Genomic DNA, 19,616 nt, shown 5'->3' with positions numbered 1-19,616 from the left:
TGATAAAGAAGAATAAATGAATGTGGTTGAAGTAATGAATATGAGTTGACATGGTCCATTAATTTTGTCATTGATACTTTATGTTGATTTTATTATATAATACGCTTTTGCTTTAACTTGACATGCCAATAAAAGTTTATCTCAATCAAGCATGACCAAGTTCTGGTTCAACACATAACATGGGAATCTCACATGTCAGTGAGTATAAGTAGAAGACAAAAATAATAGAGATATAGAGCAGATATGTGAACATAGCATGTATGTTCCAAGTTTGAATATCCAAAATGTATTGAAACTGATGATCAAATAAATTTGTAGTACTTTAAAGATAATGACCATGTGAACTCAGAATGATATAGGTATTATAAAATAAAAATAATGATAACAACGTAGAACTTCAAAATAATGTCCATGACAACATTGTTTTGGTGAACATAACTTGGTATATGTTTTGACCAACACATGAGACTTGGTTGCATCAGAATTATCTTTGGTATATATGCAAAATAGAAAGATTTATATTAAATTTTTGATAAGAGTATATAAAAACAACTGTAGTATTGTAGAGGCTATAAATAATCAGGGTTGTTGTAATTGTCCAAGAAATCAGTGTATGTGCTTTTCACAATTGCATCTATAGGATTTTCAAAATCCTTGATCAAAAATTCATCTGGTATATCAATCTCCGCAAAACCATCATTTGGTTCAGCTATCTTTCCTTCACCAACATTGAGTATCCGTTCAGAAAACTTTTTAAGTTCAATAGGATCCTCTAATTCACAGCTTTGTTGCAAGCGCATGTTCTTCGTGAGAGTGAGAACTTGGCAGTGATCCCATATATAAGATGAACTTATAGATGCATGTACAATTTCTGATCTATTTCCTCATGGTATTACCGGCAAGATTTGGCAGAAGTCTCCTCCGAATACAACAACTTTTCCACCAAAGATTTTGTTTGAATTTGAAGTTGCAGACATAATATCCTTGAGTGTTCTATCTAGTGCTTCAAAACAATTCCTATGCGCCATAGGTGCCTCATCCTAGATGATCAAGTTAGCAACCTTGAGAAGTTGTGCTAGTTCACTGCCTCCGTCTATGTTACATGTTGAGTTATCAAGTGTAGGAACGGGAATTTTAAATTTTGAATGAGCTGTTCGACCTCCAGGTAACAACAGAGAAGCAATACCACTGGATGCAACAGTTAAAACAATTTTACTCCTCATGCGCAAAGATGCAACTAAGGTTGTCCACACAAATGTTTTCCCAGTACCGCCATAACCGTGTATGAAAAATACACCACCTTTGTTACTATTTACTGCTGTAATGATTTTCTGATAAATCATTTTCTGTTCACCTGAAATTGCATAAAGTATTAAATTAATTCAAAAAAAAAATAAAGTTACTTAACAAATATAGTTGCTAATGTGGGGTACCTGTAAGTAAGTTGAACAGTCTTTCAAATTCAGCCTTTAATGCATTAACATCGTAGTTGAGTTCATCATATATTAGCCTATTGCCAAGTTCTTCCATGACATATCCGGTTGGATACGGAAAGCATTTAAATTCATTAAGTGATCTCCTATTTTTCTCCATGTGTTTTTCAATCAAGGTTAGAGTGAGATTTTTGATCTGCTTTTCTGTAAGATTAAGACCTGAGTGCAATATATTTAAACTTTAGTTATATTTGTTTATTGGGAAGTATTAATAACATATAAAAAAATTAATAAGTATACTTTGATTGTTAGCCACTTTTCTTTGTTCAGATAGGACACCATCGCTTAACCATTGACAAATATTATTCCAGACATGTATTGGTCTATCCATTGAAGCTGAAAGCAAAAGGGTCACAAACAATATTCTCAGAAATAGTAGCCCAAACACTTGCTTCTTTGATTGCAACTATTTATTCTTTATCATCTTCCAAAAATCCCATTGCATAGCATGCTTCCCTAAAACTATCATATAAAATATTATTCACAGTTCTAATATCTTCGTAAGAAGTTGGTCCCTTAACACAAGTTAACATCCTCCTCAAATAGTAAACTTCTCCGGTACTTGGAGGAACCCACATCAACCTACCAATGGTGAATCCTTTCTTCCTTGGCTTCCATGTTCTTTGCGGTTTTTTATATACAAACTTTGAAACAAACTTAGAATAAGTAAGTGATTTAGCCTCTGGATATCGAGCATTGCATTCAAGCCAAGATGTAAACATTGATTCCGTGACTGAAGGCTTTAAGAGGACTTCATCCATTTGTTCATAATCGTTAAAGTACACAGATTGACATTACCTTGATTTGACTTATCGAAAACCACAGCTGCAGTGCGGTCATAACCTTTGTTAATATACTTGAAAAGGTATTTAATTGAACTTGATTGGTTACACCATTCCATATTGATATGAGCTTGATACTTCATTAGGAGATAAGGATTATGCGGAACAACATGACGATTGTCCAAAGTTATTCCCTTTTTCAGAATATGCCTACGATTATCTCTTCTTCTGTAAACAGGATACCCTTCATGGTCAACAACAGTTTCATTTTGGATTTTTTTTGGAAAATATTTGGAACAACGATCTTTCTTCATGCAAGGAGAACTGTTATTTGCTAAACCACAAGGTCTATGTATCATGTGAGTGCCAACCAACTTGTATAGTTCTTTCTGGTGAACTGGACTTGGTATCTCAGCAGATATAACCTTGTTAATGTGCTCTGGAGTAGGATATTTGCTTGAAGAGTGTAAAAATAACAGTAAATGTGCATGTGGCAACCTTCGCTTTTGAAACTCAATAGTATACAAATCTGTTAAGATAATAGATAAGAATCAGTAATAAATTATGAAGCAAACTGTGGCAAAGGTTTTCCATATTGTATTATAAATACTTACGTGCAACTACTCTGCCAAGGATATGATTTTTAGTTAAATCATTCAAAAGTTCATCAAATTTGATTTTGAAAACTCTTGCTACTATATATGGATGGTCATGTGCTTTTAGATGCAGAGGTCCAACAACTCTTTGAATTTCAGGCCAGTTGGGATTGCAAGTAAATGTTATAAATAAATCTGGAAATCCCACTGAACTTGAAATGACCATACCATCGAAATATAGTTGATCCATATATCTACGGCCTCCAACATAGCTTGATGGTAAAACAACCCTCTTACCTTGTTTTCCAGACTGATCATCTCCATCTGATGGCCTTTGATTCAAGCTTTTGTACTTTCCAACCCTCAATTTGGACTGATTCCTCCTCAACCATTTCAACCTATCAGCTTCCATCATTGTAAAACCATCAACCAAAAACTATTGAAATAGCCTTCTTGCACACAAAATTGTTATAGTTTCTATTCTCCTTGCTTGTAGTCTGAATGATAACCATTCTCTGATTGTCAGTTTTTCTCTTTTCCGAGTACAACCATCAACGACATTTCTGTGTAAAACATCATCTCTATAACCATCCTCACCATAAGGGAACAGTAGAGGATATTGATATGCAAGATATGCTGGGTGAAATTCATCAATTCTTTCTAGTTGACCACTTTGCCTTTCCATTATGATATCCCTTTTTGATGTCGAGTCGACATCACCAACTATCAGTGCTGCCACTTCGGATACAATAGGTTGATTATAAATCCTTCCATGAGTTGTCCTATCAGAAATGAGCTTTAGTTTAAATTCTTGGACATTGTTGTTCCTCAATCGGTCACGTGCCTTTCTAAAAGACTTTGCATGGCAGTTCTTTTCATCCAACATTTGTTGTAGTCTAGCAGCTGTCTCAATGTTCACCGACTTCGGATTGCTGAATTAATAATACAAAATGTATGTTTAGTTTTAAGCAGGAATAATTAAAAACCAATATTATAACAATCAAAGGAAACTATCTTACCTGAGACCATGGATTCTATTTTTCAATTCATTGTCTGTGTCATATATGTATAGTTGCGCAAACTTTAGACGTTTTCTGGGTAAAGGAATCATACTTCCAATCCTGTGACATGCTTCACCTTGAATTCTTATAGTAGGGGGGCCTCTTCCTGGTCTAATTCCTTTATCAACTTTAAAGCCATGTGAACTAAATGCAAACATGCTATTGTATAGTCGTATGTTATCCTTAAATTTTTTTGACTCAATAGCCGAGTGATCAAACATTAAATGTTGTAGCAATGGCGGAGGCTGTGGAAAAAATGGCATTTGAACATTACCATTGCTGCAACACATGTTATATTTTGGTTGAGCACTATTCCTTGATTTGTTTTTATGCTCTTGATACCACATGCATGCACCACATTTTTGACATTCGATTGATGGATCTCCAATATCAGAATATTCTGAAATAAGTTATACAAATATACTCAGGTATAATGGAAGGAATTTGAACTAACATTGAGACAAAAGAAATTAACTTGTGAAGCAGTTATATAAATACATGAGATAATGGTCAAATCCATGCAATTATAATGAAGTATTTGAACATTAAAATAGATGAAGGTTTATATGTGTTAATTATCATTGATTTAACATACCTCCATGACCAACTTGTGAAGTTCCATTTGAATTAATATCATGATATGGCCTTTCTTGATCCTCAATGTCTGAATCAGATGTATCACTTTCATCATTATCTTGTCTAGGAATGTATGCCTGTAATTCTTCACTATCTATGGTATCATCATCAATATGCATTCCATTGCTGGAGTCATTAATCTCAACCTTAGGAGTTGATGAAGAAGCCACATCTGCTGTGTTTGCAGTAAATCTATCCATTAGATTCACTCTCATTTGATTAAAATTAGATCTTATCTTGGTTGACGCCTTGAATTGATATGAGGAGGTTGGCTGAGTGAAATTTGGGTAACCATTATGTGTAGCCTGTGTTGGTGTAATCTTATCCTTTCCCTTTTGTTGAGATGATTGATGTAACGCCCTACTTCTATTAAAGCGATAAAACACGCGAATATAACAAATATTCAAGAAATAGACGCTACGTCTCAACCAAAAATCCAAAACAATAAGCATATATATATAATAACCTCATCAGTCACAACAGATACAATTCATACATCTCCAAAATATATATATATATATATATATATATATATATATATATATATATATATATATATATGTCATGGTCAAAATACAATATCACATAAAATCCTCCAAGTCCCAACAAGTGGGCAATATCAACTAAAATAAAAACAGAATCCAACAACATAAAAGACACGACCACCTAATCAGAGCCTAAACCTACGACTCCAACCGATAACGGAGATAGTTCCTGCTATCCAAGCACTCACCAAAGCAACTACTCCTGCACAATGTCTACCCATCCATACAGACAGGTAGGCGGTCAAAACCACTGGAGGTTAGCTTTACATTAATCACAATTAATAAATAACAATTGACATAAATAAATCAATTCAACTTTCAATGAATCGTATGAACAATAAATTTTCATATACATTCATACAATCATTCCAAGTATCGCAAGCAACACTCATCAACAATTATCATCAACAAACATCATTCACATATCACAACAAGATCTCTTCTCCATATGCAATGCACTTATACTTGACACATATATGTATGTGGTACCATACAACAACAATAGATGCCAACCGTACATCTATGCAAGAGCACACCTCCTCTTACAAACAACTATGTAAAAGTACACATCCTTTTACATTTCAACATATGACTCATATGGTATGATGCATGCACATACAACAACGACTCGATAATGTACAACTTTAACATAGCAACTACCAACGACAATGTAAAAGTACACCTCCAATTACATTGACTATCTCAACAACAATAGCATTATCAAGTATTCATGTCCGCACATTCAGCAATTCACAATTCAAATAAGAGTCATCACCATGGATCAACATGCATCAACATCAACTACCAAATATCACAACAATTCCATATACTCCTCATAAACCAAGTAAAATGGAACAACACAACATTTCATGATAAACATCATATTCAGCCTTCAACAATCATTCACATATCCTCGATTAATCATATAAAACCATTCATGGAAGGTTTATATGGCAATTGGTTCAAAGGAACCATTTTCAACCAAGTTTGTCTATCTTACTACCATTTTCAAAATAATTGAAGTTATTGAACCAAAACCAAGTAAACAAGATCCAATGCCTCAACTACGTATACCTTTAGACTACATATAAGTGCAGTAGAGTATACCTTGGTGTTTCACCGGCTAAACACGACGAAATCATGAAATTCACAAAGTTCGATTCACTTTATCATTTTTACAAAGGAATCCAATTTTCAACGCAAAACATGTTAAAACTTGATGGAACCAATCACAACCATTTTTAGAAATCATATAAACATTATACAACCTTAACCCCACTCCCTTTTCCGGAGAAAACGAGTTTCGGAAAAATCGACATTCTTGGACAATTTTCAAAAGTAAGTTCAAAATCACAAAATCAAGTCCAATCTCATGTATGAGATGTTCCAGTAGGTTAAAGAGTTAAAATAGTAGTTAAACATGTTGAAAGAAGCATCTTAGAAAGTTCGGATCGACCCCCAATTACTCAAAACAACAAAAATGGGGTTTGCTGTTTCTGGAAATCCTTGCCCGGCACGCCATCTGTCGCCGTGGCGGGAATTGCACAGAACAGCAACCCTGTTCTTGTGTTTTCCCTTACGGGAACCCACTAATTTCACCCCAAATCCCCAATTTTGATCCCCTTGACCCCAACTTTGTTTAAAAAAGTTGTTTATAGGTATATGCACATTATAGGACACACAAACATGCATCAAATTTGAGATTAAAACATCAATTCAACAAATTTCACCATTTCACCAAAACTTCCACAACTTTCAACAACATATATAAATCTCATCACCAATTCACCATTTCAATGATACCCATTACATCAATTCAACAACAACATATGTCAAGATAACAACAACAACATTTGAACATGAATTCATTCACAATTCAACAACCACAACTTAATTCATCATTAATTTCACACAAAAACACATCATGTTCATATATACCCATTTTGACATACAAATTCAACAACAACAACACAATTATCATTCAATTCATGTATATAATCTTATTATCAAAATTTACGCACGAATTTCTACAACTAAATTCAAATTAACCACTTAATCAAAGAATTAGGGAAGAACTACAACTATTAATTATGATTAAAGTCTAACCCCCTTACCTTAATTCTTCACAAAATCAACTAGGGCTTCACTTTAGCTCCCAAAACTTGAATCTCTAACCTCCTCTAGCTCTCTCTAGATCTTCCTCTTCAAACCCTTTCTCTTCTCTTGCTCTTTCTCTCTCTACCTCTTCTCTCAAAATGAAAAATGATGGTGTAACCCTATTTCTCTCAAAGAATAGTGTTTATATAGGCTCTACATGATTAGGTTCAACTCACAATGCCTTAATGGGCCTAACCCATTACTAATCTAATTCAAAATGTTACTACTCTCTTAACGATAAAATGTAATAATAACACATACTGGTAATAAAATAATCCACTACAACTCCCTAACACTTAGTAAAATAATACTAGCTCTCACTAAGCACTAAAAAAAAAATCCTCATCAAAATTACTAAATTACCCTCCCTCCCTCACAAAATGACCAAAATACCCCTGAGTCCAAAATGACTAAAATACCCTTCTAACACCTAATTCTACACTCCAAACCAAAAATACACACAGAGGCAATTAATCACATATGAGCACATACAAATATACATAAAAGCAATTAAATAAATAATAAAACAAATCTAGCGAAAAATCGGGCTGTTACAACTCTCCCCCACTAAAAGAATTTTCGCCCTCAAAAATTACCTGAAGGAAACAATTCTGGATATGAAACCCTCATCCTACTCTCCGATTCCCAAGTGGCACTCTCACCAGTTGGTCCAACCCAAATCACTTTAACCAAAACGATCTCCTTGCCACGCAAACGCTTCACCTCCCGATCTTCAATCCTAACAGGCCAAGTCTTAACGGTCAAATTATCTCTTACTTCCATATCATCCACTTGAATCACATGAGACACATCATACACATACTTCTGCAACTGAGATACATGAAACACATCATGAAGATTCGATAGAGATGGTGGTAACGCAATCCGATACGCTACAACCCCAACCTTCTCAATAATCTCAAACGGTCCAACAAAACGAGGAGTCAACTTCCGACACTTAGAAGTACGACCAACACCAATTACAGGATTCACTCTCAAAAACATATGATCACCAACCTGAAACTCAATGTCCTTCCTCTTCTTATCATGATAACTCTTCTGCCTACTTTGAGATGCTCTCATCTTCTCTTGAATCATCTTAACTTTTTCCGTAGTCTCTTGCACAACCTCCGGTCCTAACAAAGCACTTTCACCTGACTCGTACCAACATAACGACGTCCTACACCTCCGACCATACAAAGCCTCAAACGGTGCCATTCCGATACTAGAATGAAAACTGTTGTTGTAAGTAAACTCAATCAACGGAAAGCATTCGACACAACTGACACCCTGCTCCAAAACACAAGCCCTCAACAAATCTTCCAAACTCTGAATAGTCCTCTCCGTCTGACCATCAGTCTGGGGATGATAAGCAGAACTCAACCTCAACTTAGTTCCCAAAGCTGCTTGCAAACTCTCCCAAAACATGGAAGTAAACCTCGGATCCCGATCCGACACAATACTAGAAGGAATAACATACAACCTAACAATCTGCTCAATGTAGATCTCAACCAACTTCGCCACAGACATACCAGTCTTGATAGGAACAAAATATGTCGACTTCGTAAAGCGGTCAACAATCACCCAAATTGAATCAAAACCTTTCACAGTCTTCGGCAATGCTCCAACAAAATCCATAGAGATACTACCCCACTTTCACTCTGGCACAAACAACGGTTGCATCAAACCCAATGGTTTCTGATGTTCAATCTTAGACTTCTGACAAACCAAACAAGCATACACAAATTCCGCAATCTCCTTCTTTAACCCAAGCCACCAAAACAACCGCTTCAAATCCTGAAACATCTTAGTCGCTCCTGGATGAATACTCAAACTACTTCTGTGACCTTCTTCCAATATCCATCTCTTAAGCTCTATAACATCTGATACACAAACACGATCACAAAACATCAAAACACCGTTCTCACCCAACTTGAAATCTCCACCCTTACCTTGATTAACCAACACCACACGATCTACAAGTTCCAAATCTTCCTTCTGACCATTCTTGATCTCTTACAATATATTACTCGTCAGCTTCAACATTCCCAACCTCACACCATCCAGCGTCAACTCACTAACCAAACTCATATCTCGAAACTGCTTAATCAACTCCAACTCTTTAACCATCAAAGCAGACATATGCAACGACTTCCTACTCAAAGCATCAGCAACAACATTCACCTTTCTAGGATGATAACTCAACTGAAAATCGAAATCCTTAAGATACTTCAACCATCTTCTCTGCCTCATATTCAACTCCTTCTGATCAAACAAGTACTTCAAACTCTTGTGGTCACTGAACACTTCAAACTTAGAACCATACAGATAGTGCTTCCAAATCTTCAATACATAGATAATAGCTGTTAATTCCAAACCATGAGTGGATAGTTCTTCACATGCACTTTCAACTGCCTCGAAGTATAAGCCATAACCTGACGATTCTGCATAAGCACACCACCAAGACCCATCTTACAAGCATTACAATACACAACAAACGATTCCTTTGGATTCGGCAAAATCAACACTGGAGCTGAAGTCAACCTCTTCTTTAACTCTTGGAAACTCATCTCACACTTAGCATCTCACTCATAAGCTTGTCCTTTCCGAGTCAACCGCGTCAACGGAAACGCCAACTTAGAGAATCCCTCAATGAACCTCCGATAATAAACTGCCAAACCAAGAAAGCTTCTAACTTTAAAAACTGACTTAGGTGATTCCCACTGCAACACTGCATCAACCTTCGACGGATCCACGACAATACCACCTTTAGAAATCACATGACTAAGGAAACTTACTTCCTGCAACCAAAACTCACACTTCGACAACTTAGCAAACAACTTCTTTTCCTTCAAGACACCCAACACAATCACATGACCAACCGCCGCCTGCTCATTAGCCTGAGACAACACCAGTGCCATCGAAGCCAAAGCCTGCGCAATCACTGCATCATCTCTACCACCAGCCATCTCAAGACAACACAAAACCAACCAACAGATAAGAACAAAAGCACAACAAGACAAGTACCGAAGGTAACTCATTACCATTCGCATACTAACAGGAAAATTCAACGGATGCTAGTCCGGACAAGACTGACCACGGCTCTGATACCAACTTGTAATGCCCTACTTCTATTAAAGCGATAAAACACGCGAATATAACAAATATTCAAGAAATAGACGCTACTTCTCAACCAAAAATCCAAAACAATATGCATACATGTATAATAACCTCATCAGTCATAGCGGATACAATTCATACATCTCCAAAACATATATATGCCATGGTCAAAATACAACATCACATAAAATCCTCCAAGTCCTGACATGTGGGCAATATCAACTAAAATAAAAACAGAATCCAACAACATAAAAGACACGACCACCTAATCAGAGCCTAAACCTACGACTCCAACCGATAACGGAGATAGTTCCTACTATCCAAGCACTCGCCAAAGCAACTACTCCTGCACAGCGTCTACCCATCTATACAGACAAGTAGGCGGTCAAAACCACTGGAGGTTAGCTTTACATTAATCACAATTAATAAATAACAATTGACATAAATAAATCAATTCAACTTTCAATGGTTCGTATGAATAATAAATTTTCATATACATTCATACAATCATTCCAAGTATCGCAAGCAACACTCATCAACAATTATCATCAACAAAGATCATTCACATATCACGACAAGATCTCTTCTCTATATGCAATGCGCCTATACTTGTCACATATATGCATGTGGTACCATACAACAACAATAGATGCCAACCGACATCTATGTAAGAGTACACCTCCTCTTACAAACAACTATGTAAAAGTACACCTCCTTTTACATTTCAACATATGACTCATATGGTATGATGCATGGACATACAACAACGACCCGATAATGCACAACTTCAACATAGCAACTACCAACGACAATGTAAAAGTACACCTCCAATTACATTGACTATCTCAACAACAATTGCATTATCAAGTATTCATGTCCGCACATTCAGCAATTCACAATTCAAATAAGAGTCATCACCATGGATCAACATGCATCAACATCAACTACCAAATATCACAACAATTCCATATACTCCTCATAAACCAAGTAAAATGGAACCACACAACATTTCATGATAAACATCATATTCAACCTTCAACAATCATTCACATATCCTCAATTAATCATATAAAACCATTCATGAAAGATTTATAAGGCAATTGGTTCAAAGGAACCATTTTCAACCAAGTTCGTATATCTTACTACCATTTTCAAAATAATTGAAGTTATTGAACCAAAATCAAGTAAACAAGATCCAATGCCTCAACTAAGTATACCTTTAGGCTACATATAAGTGCAGTAGAGTATACTTTGGTGTTTCGCTGGCTAAACACGACGAAATCATGAAATTCACAAAGTTCGTCTCATGATAGAGGTTTGGCAAGTGCACCAAATACTATCGAAGTAGTAAAAATATCGATCCCACGAGGACTGTTTTTAACTTCAATAATTCAATCGCGTTATAAAAATAGGATGTATAAAAGTTTATTTTGTTTTGCCACTAGGCAGTAGATTTGATTTGATTTTAATTAAATCAAGTAACAGAAAATAAAGATTTGATTAAGAAAATATGGGAGAGACGAGATCAGGTCTGTCGAATCCTCTATGTTTCCCCTAATTGGTTACTGCACCTATTGTTACTAATAATTTTCTAGTTTCACGATAGTTAACAAATTAGCCCTAATCAATCCCTTGAGTTAGGACCCTCTTCTTAAACTACAGCCCCTAATTCCTTAGGTGGTCTAATAATCTTTGAAGGTTTTATGAAAGTTAACCTAATATCACTAATAAACGATTATCCATTCCTAGACTAACCATGTTTATCAGAACAATTCAATTAGGTCTAAGTCGAAAGCTATGGTAAGTAGTCATTCGTTCTCACAAAATCATGTTATATTTGATCAGGATATAAAAAGCATTAAGAACAATTGAATTGAATAAAGACTAGAAATTCATTAATAAACAATAGAGTTTCACAGCAACATATGATCAATTAGGGTTACATAGATTCATCTCTGACCTAATCTCTAAGAGATTTAGCTACTCATAATTGAGTTTACAAATAGCATAATCAATGAAAGAATTAAAACATACATAAACTGGGTTAGAGATGATGAAATCCTCTCCGCTGCAGCCTTCTGGGTGTTAAAATCGCACTTTAGCTCTCCAAAATCGTAATCCTCTTTGTTTGAGACTGACTTCAGCTTAAATAGGCAAGTTCTGATCACCCAAAATCGTACCACGATTAGAGAAATCGTACCACGATTGCATCTTTGAACCCTAATTTCCTTAAAAGCCCTTCTTGAAATCGTATCACGATTATATGGATCGTATTACGATCCAGCTCCTTCAAAAACATGCTTTCTGACTTCAAGAAATCGCATTGCGATTGGAAAATCGCAGTACGATTGACTGATTCCAGTTCTTCCAAATTTGTTGCTTTTAACTGCTCCTGGACACTCAATGTTGCTTAGAACTCTATCAATATGTCAAAATAAGTCCTAAAAATTACGTAATGACAGCATGTCATCACAACCCCAAACTTAAACCATTCCTTGTCCTCAAGGAATTTGCTTGCAACAGTGACAAACGACAGTAAAATAACAGTTACCTGACAAAACGATAGTACCCAAAAGTTCATTCTCCTTCTAGCTAAAGATGAGCTAGTTTGACTTGTTCGCATCCACCAATTCACAACTCCTCGCATCAAATTGAAATAGGGTTCTACCAGTCGACATGCAGGTCTACATATTACCATACGCTCGAAAAGTTTCTAAACATCAATCAAAGTCAATATCATTACACACTTTTGAGGTCTTTAGGGTTATAACGGGGCTTAGGTGAAAGGTGGGATATATTTGGATAAGTAGGCTACACAAAATTTGAGTTAGGCATTCCTACGAAAGTTAAAGCACAAAATTCAATCCTTCATTAATTCACCTTGTGGAAATACAATCGATGCAAAGGTACTAGAGAATATTTTTAACATTTAGGGACAATCGAGTTTGAGGTTACTCGGATTTTCAATGTTTTGTCCATTTTTCAGCATTTATTTTCATTTTTTTTCATACACCATTTTTGTGTATATTTTGCATGGTAATTTCATATTTCTTTCATTTTTGTTCTCTTATTCTCTAGTACCCCCACCCCAAACTTAGTTGGTTGCAAATTCCAATAGCAACCCCAAACTTAATCTTTAGCAACCTTCTACAATGCCTTAACTCAGAAAATACATTAAGGGACAAGTCCTAAAAGTCTCTAGGCTTGTAATGTAGTTTGTCACCGAACAAAAAGTTCTAATCCTACCGGCTCACAATTGGTTAAGAAAGGATAAATTCAACAAATTAAAACAGGGTAGGCTTCAAAAAGGCTCACAAGACCAAGCACTTTTGCCTCAGTGTGTAATTAACAAAGACCAATCAATAATAGAGAAACAATGCAAGTTCTAGAAATGTAGTTGCATGGAAAACTAATCTAAATATAAGTAAATTGAAAAACAATATTTGGCAATGAACTTTATGGCTGAGATTTCTGGGAGTATGTGACTACCTAGCAACGCCGTACACTTCGCCTTTGAATCAAGTCACCCCTCCTTAACTTCGATCTCCTTCAGGTGTCATTAGTTCAACAGCTCCATATGGTGACACGCTTTTGACCAAGAATGGTCCAGACCATTTTGACTTGAGCTTCCCAAGAAACAGCTTCAACCTGGAATTATACAACAAAACTAGTTGTCCACAGTTAATATCCCTAGGCACTAAGTTTTTGTCATGATTCCTTTTTGTCCTGGCTTTATAGATGAGTGCATTTTCATACACTCTAAGCCTCATCTCCTCAAGTTCATTAAGTTTCAAAATTCTTTTCTTACCAGCGGCTACTTGATCAAAATTTAAGGCCTTAATGGCCCAATAAGCTTTATGTTCTAGCTCGACTGGAAGATGACATGCCTTCCCATAGACTAACTGATAGGGTGAAAACCCAAGATGAGTCTTAAAGGCTGTCCTATATGCCCACAATGCGTCATCTAATTTCCTAGACCAATCTTTCCTATTTGATCCAACTGTTTTCTCTAGAATTTGTTTCAGTTGTCGGTTTGAAACCTCTACTTGACCACTAGTTTGTGGGTGATAGGGAGTTGCAATTTTGTGCTTAATGTTATACCTTTTTAGCACATTTTCAAGAAAATTATTGCAAAAATGCTTCCCCCCATCACTAATCAATACTCTAGGGGTTCCAAACCTAGTGAAAATATTCTTCTGAAGGAAGTTGACAACAGTTTTGGCATCATTAGCAACACATGGTATCGCTTCAACCCACTTTGTGACATAATCAACACATACTAGAATATGGAGATAAGAGTAAGAGGAAGGGAATGGTCCCATAAAATCAATACCCCAACAGTCAAATGGTTCAACTTCAATGATTCCTTTTAGGGGCATTTCATTCCTCTTTGATATGTTACCTGTCCTTTGGCATCTGTCACATCTTGTGACAAAATCGTGGCGATCTTTGAAAAGGGTGGGCCACCAGAATCCACTTTGCAAAACTTTTGCAGCTGTTCTTTCTCCACTATGGTGGCCTCCATAAGCTGAGCTATGGCAGTGCCACATGATATTATGTGCTTCCTCACCTGCAACACAACGTCTAATCAAACCGTCAGTACCTAACTTAAACAGATAAGGGTCATCCCACAAGTAGTGGTTTGCATCTTTGAAAAACTTTTTCCTCTGAGGGTAGGTCAGATCACCAGGAACTATGTTGCCGGCCTTAAAGTTCGCCATGTCAGCAAACCAAGGCCTTTCTCCAATAGCAAACAGCTGTTCATTGGGGAACTCGGCCTTGATGGCCTTCTCCTTCTTTGTCACCTCATCATTCTCCAGCCTTGAGAGGTGGTCAGCTACCACGTTCTCGACTCCCTTTTTGTCACGAATCTCAAGATCAAATTCTTGCAATAATAGGATCCACCTCAACAGTCGAGGCTTTGAATCCCCTTTTGTTAAGAGATATTTAAGAGCTGCATGATCTGTAAAAACAATGACTTTGGAGCCTATTAGATAAGAACGAAATTTTTCCAATGCAAAGATTACGGCAAGCAATTCCTTTTCAGTGGTGGAATAGTTAACTTGATTTTCATTTAAAACCTTTCTTGCATAGTAAATTGCATGGAAAAATTTGTTCTTGCGTTGGCCTAGGACTGCACCAACAGCATAATCACTTGCATCACATAAGTTCAAAAGGTAAATCCCAATCGGGTGCAATGATTATTGGTGCAGTCACCAACTTGTTTTTAATCAAAGAAAAAGCATTTAGACATTCAGAATCAAAATTAAACTTGTTTTCTTTGACCAAGAGGTTACAGAGGGGTTTGGAAATTTTAGAAAAGTCTTTTATGAACCGCCGATAGAAACCGGCATGCCCTAAGAAACTCCTCACTCCTTTAACATTAACGGGTGGAGGAAGTTTCTCTATAACCTCTATCTTAGCTTGGTCCACCTCAATTCCTTTAGCACTTATTTTATGCCCCAAAACTATACCTTCAGTTACCATAAAATGACATTTTTCCCAATTCAAAACAAGGTTAGTTTCGGTGCATCTTTTAAGTACAACATTTAAATGGAACAAGCATTGATCAAAAGACTTACCAAAAACAGAAAAGTCGTCCATAAATACCTCAATGTTCTTCTCTATCATATCAGAGAAGATGGAGAGCATACACCTTTGAAAGGTCGCCGACGCATTACACAGCCCAAAGGGCATCCTTCGATAAGCAAACACTCCAAATGGACAAGTGAAGACAGTCTTTTCTTGATCGTCCGGAGCCACTGCAATTTGATTATACCCCGAATACCCATCCAAGAAGCAATAAAAGGCTTGGCCAGCCAATCTCTCAATCATTTGATCCATGAATGGTAATGGAAAGTGGTCCTTCTTGTTGCGGTGTTCAACCTCCGGTAGTCTATACAGATTCTCCAACCAGTGACGGTGCGGGTGGGTATCAATTCATTTTTTTCATTTGCCACCACCATCATTCCTCCTTTCTTGGGTACCACTTGAACTGGACTTACCCATGAGCTATCTGAGATAGGGTAGATCATACCTGCATCTAGTAACTTCAGCACCTCTTTCTTCACCACTTCCTTCATTGTTGGGTTAAGTCTCCTTTGAGGTTGAACTACCGGTTTGTATTCAGCCTCCATGTGTATTTTGTGCATGCAGTAAGCTGGACTAATACCCTTCAAATCATAAATGTTCCACCGCAAAGCTCCTTGATTGTCTCTTAACACCCTCATTAATTTTTCTTCTTCCAAAGGTGTCAAGGTATTGCTGATGATTACTGGTTTAGAGGCATCCTTAGTGAGAAAAACACACTTCAAGTGAGAAGGGAGTTCTTTTAATTCTGGATTTTTCTCTCCTTCTCCACTCAAAATAGGAGCATCCATAGAGTACTTACCCATTAATTCTTCTATTTTTACCGGTCCCAACTCTTGCTTGCTTGCTTCTAGTTGCTTCACACAATCACTTACTTCAAGATCTTCATCATCACCACAACTTGCTATAGAATTCACAATTGCACGTTCAAGAGGTTGTGTTGGTTGATGTTCACAAGAGTCATCTTCAACTATTTCTTCAACAATGTCTATCCGGTAACACTTGGGATTTTCATCTTTGTGCTTCATGGCCTCAAATATATTAAACACGACTTGCTCCTTATGGAATCTCAACATTAGCTCTCCTTTCTCAATGTCAATCAAAGCACGACCAGTTGCAAGGAAAGGTCTTCCTAGAATGAGTGGCATTTCTTCATCTTCAGCCATGTCTAAGATCACAAAATCTGCTGGAAACACCAAGTCATTAACCTTGACTAGCACATCTTCAAGCACACCGAAAGGATAAGAGATTGACCGATCAGCTAAAGTAATGGTCATTTTTGTTGGTTTTGGTTCCCCACACTTAAGCTTCTTCATCATTGAAAGAGGCATCAAGTTGATACTTGCTCCCAAGTCACATAAAGCTCTACCAATGTCTACCGATCCAATTGAACAAGGGATAGTGAAAGCTCCAGGATCCTTCAGCTTAGGTGGCAGCTTCTTTTGAAGAATAACACTACAATTCTCAGAAAGTGCTATGTTCTCATCATCCTTAGGCTTCCTTCGTTTAGTCAACAAGTCTTTCATGAATTTAGCATACAACGGCATTTGATCGAGAGCTTCACCGAAAGGAATATTCACCTGAAGTTGTGAGAAAAGTTGCATGAACTTCTTGAATTGACCTTCATCCTTTTCTTTCTTCTTGGAAAGGTAAGGGTATGGAAGCTTCACATATGATGGAACAACTTGTGGTTTATCTCCATCTTTCAAGATTTGACTCTTCGACTTCCTCAAGATTGAATCTTCATCAATTAACTTCTCACTTTTTTCTCCCTCTATTTTTTTCTTCCTTTCGTTTTCAACTACTCCATGATCATTTTCTTTTTCAACTACACCCTCATCATTTTTTTCAACTTCATCATTCTCTTCCACCTCAACTACTTCATCAACCTTCTTTGGAGCTTTTGGAACTAAAGGTGTCAAAACCTTTTTGCTCTTCAATTCAATAGCATTACAAGACTCATTCTTAGGGTTGTCTTTAGTGTTACCTGAGAATCCGCCTTTGCTTTGTTCAGCCAATTGCTTAGCTAATTGCCCCAATTGAGTTTCAAGCATTTTCCTAGAAGCTTCATTGTTCTTTCTTTCAGCTTCTTGACTTTTCTTCATCTCTTCAAAGTTTCCTTGAGTCATCTTCATAAAATTCATCATAGTTTCCTCAAGAGCTGATGGCTTTCTTTGTTGTTGTTGAGGAGGAGTAAGCATCTGAGAATTCAAAGTGTTGTTATTCGAGTAGCTTAGATTGGGATGCTTGTTGATTCCTGGAGTGTAGTACTGATTTTGCCTTTGATATCCTCCCATGTAGTTAGCTTCTTCACTAGAACCTTTTGGTACACATTCACCATTGGGATGTTCTTCACCACATAGATCACATTTGATTGCAGCCACTTGTTGTTGCTTATGAGCCAAAGTGAAGCCTTGAAACTCCTTAGTCAGAGCTTCGATTTGTTTGTTCATAGCTGCTTGGTTAGCAAGGATAGCAGTTTGTTCACTCACCCCAAACACTCTTCTTTCCTTCTTCTTAGCTTCAGCACGATACTCATTTCGAGCCATGTTTTCTATCAAAGCCTGGACTTCATGATCAGTTTTGCTCTTAAGACTACCTCCCACAGAAGCATCTAAGAACATTCTAGTGTTTGGTGTTACCCCCTCAGTGAAGATTTGGAGGTATTGTTTCTCGGTGAACTCATGATTAGGGCATCTCTTAAGAAGCAAATTGAATCGCTCTCAAGCATCATACAAAGATTCACCTTCTCCTTGCTTGAAGTTAGAGATCTCCATCTTCTTTTCCCAATATTTAGACATAGGGAAATATTTCTCCAAGAACTTCAGCTCTAACTCTTCCCATGTTTGGACAGTCCCGTTTGGTATTGTTAGCAACCAATCTTTTGCTCTTCCCGTCAAGGTGAAAGGAAATAGCCTTAGTTTCTTTTGTGCTTCAGTCACGGTGGCTGGTTGCACACAAAATTCACAAGTTTCAGCAAAGCGGCTCAAGTGTTCATGAGGACTCATAGCTTCAGTCCCATCGAATTGCTTGTCCCTCAAACCGTTGAGGACAGTTGTCTTGATGACGAAAGTGTTATACCCTAATTTTGGACCTAAAAATACTTGTTCAATTCTTCTTTTCTTGCATTTCAAGTCATTTGAATATGTCTCTGAGCAATTGCATCTTTCTCTGCTTCCTATTTCAATATTACTTGCAAAATTCACATAAAAGGGCATTTTAGTCATTTCCTATGTTAAAATTTCTTTCAGTCTTTTAAAAATTGTTTGAGTCCTTCCAAATAGTTTGAATAAGTCTTCATTTCAATTCTATGTCAAAATCCATTTCAAAGATTGCATTTGAAGTCATTTTGAGTCAGTTTAGCCCCTAGGGGGCATTTTAGTCTTTTCATGTGTTGAAACTCTGTTTAAATTCTAAAAATTGCCTCTGAGTCTTTCCAATTGGTTTAAATAAACTCTTGCTTTAATTCTTTGTTTAAAAATCATTTTAAAGTTGCATCTGAGTCATTTTTAGTCGTTTTAGTCCCTAGGGGCATTTTGGTCATTTCACACGAAATTTCGACAGAGAGAGGTTACTTTAAAGTACCTCATTTAAGTAGTTGGTTCATTTTAGTCCGTTTTGTCAATTTTAATCGTTT

General features: G+C 36.7%; 1 non-coding gene and 1 pseudogene across 1 annotated transcript; one reads left to right on the top strand and one right to left on the bottom strand.

Annotated features, from left to right (window-relative positions):
- Positions 1 to 569: 569 nt before the first annotated feature.
- On the bottom strand, positions 570 to 10,239 carry LOC146915420 (uncharacterized; annotated as a pseudogene).
- An 8,419-nt stretch (positions 10,240 to 18,658) lies between these two features.
- LOC146915419 (small nucleolar RNA R71) lies at positions 18,659 to 18,764 on the top strand. Its single transcript, XR_015017227.1, has one exon. It is a non-coding gene; the product is annotated as a small nucleolar RNA R71 (small nucleolar RNA).
- The last annotated feature ends 852 nt before the right edge of the window (positions 18,765 to 19,616 follow it).

The sequence above is a fragment of the Medicago sativa genome, chromosome 6 (assembly GCF_051527215.1).
Source record: "Medicago sativa cultivar Bolivia chromosome 6, Bolivia_mono, whole genome shotgun sequence".
Classification (NCBI taxonomy): Eukaryota; Viridiplantae; Streptophyta; class Magnoliopsida; order Fabales; family Fabaceae; genus Medicago; species Medicago sativa.
Note: the sequence above shows the minus strand (reverse complement) of the source record. Positions and strands in the feature narration are given on the sequence as shown.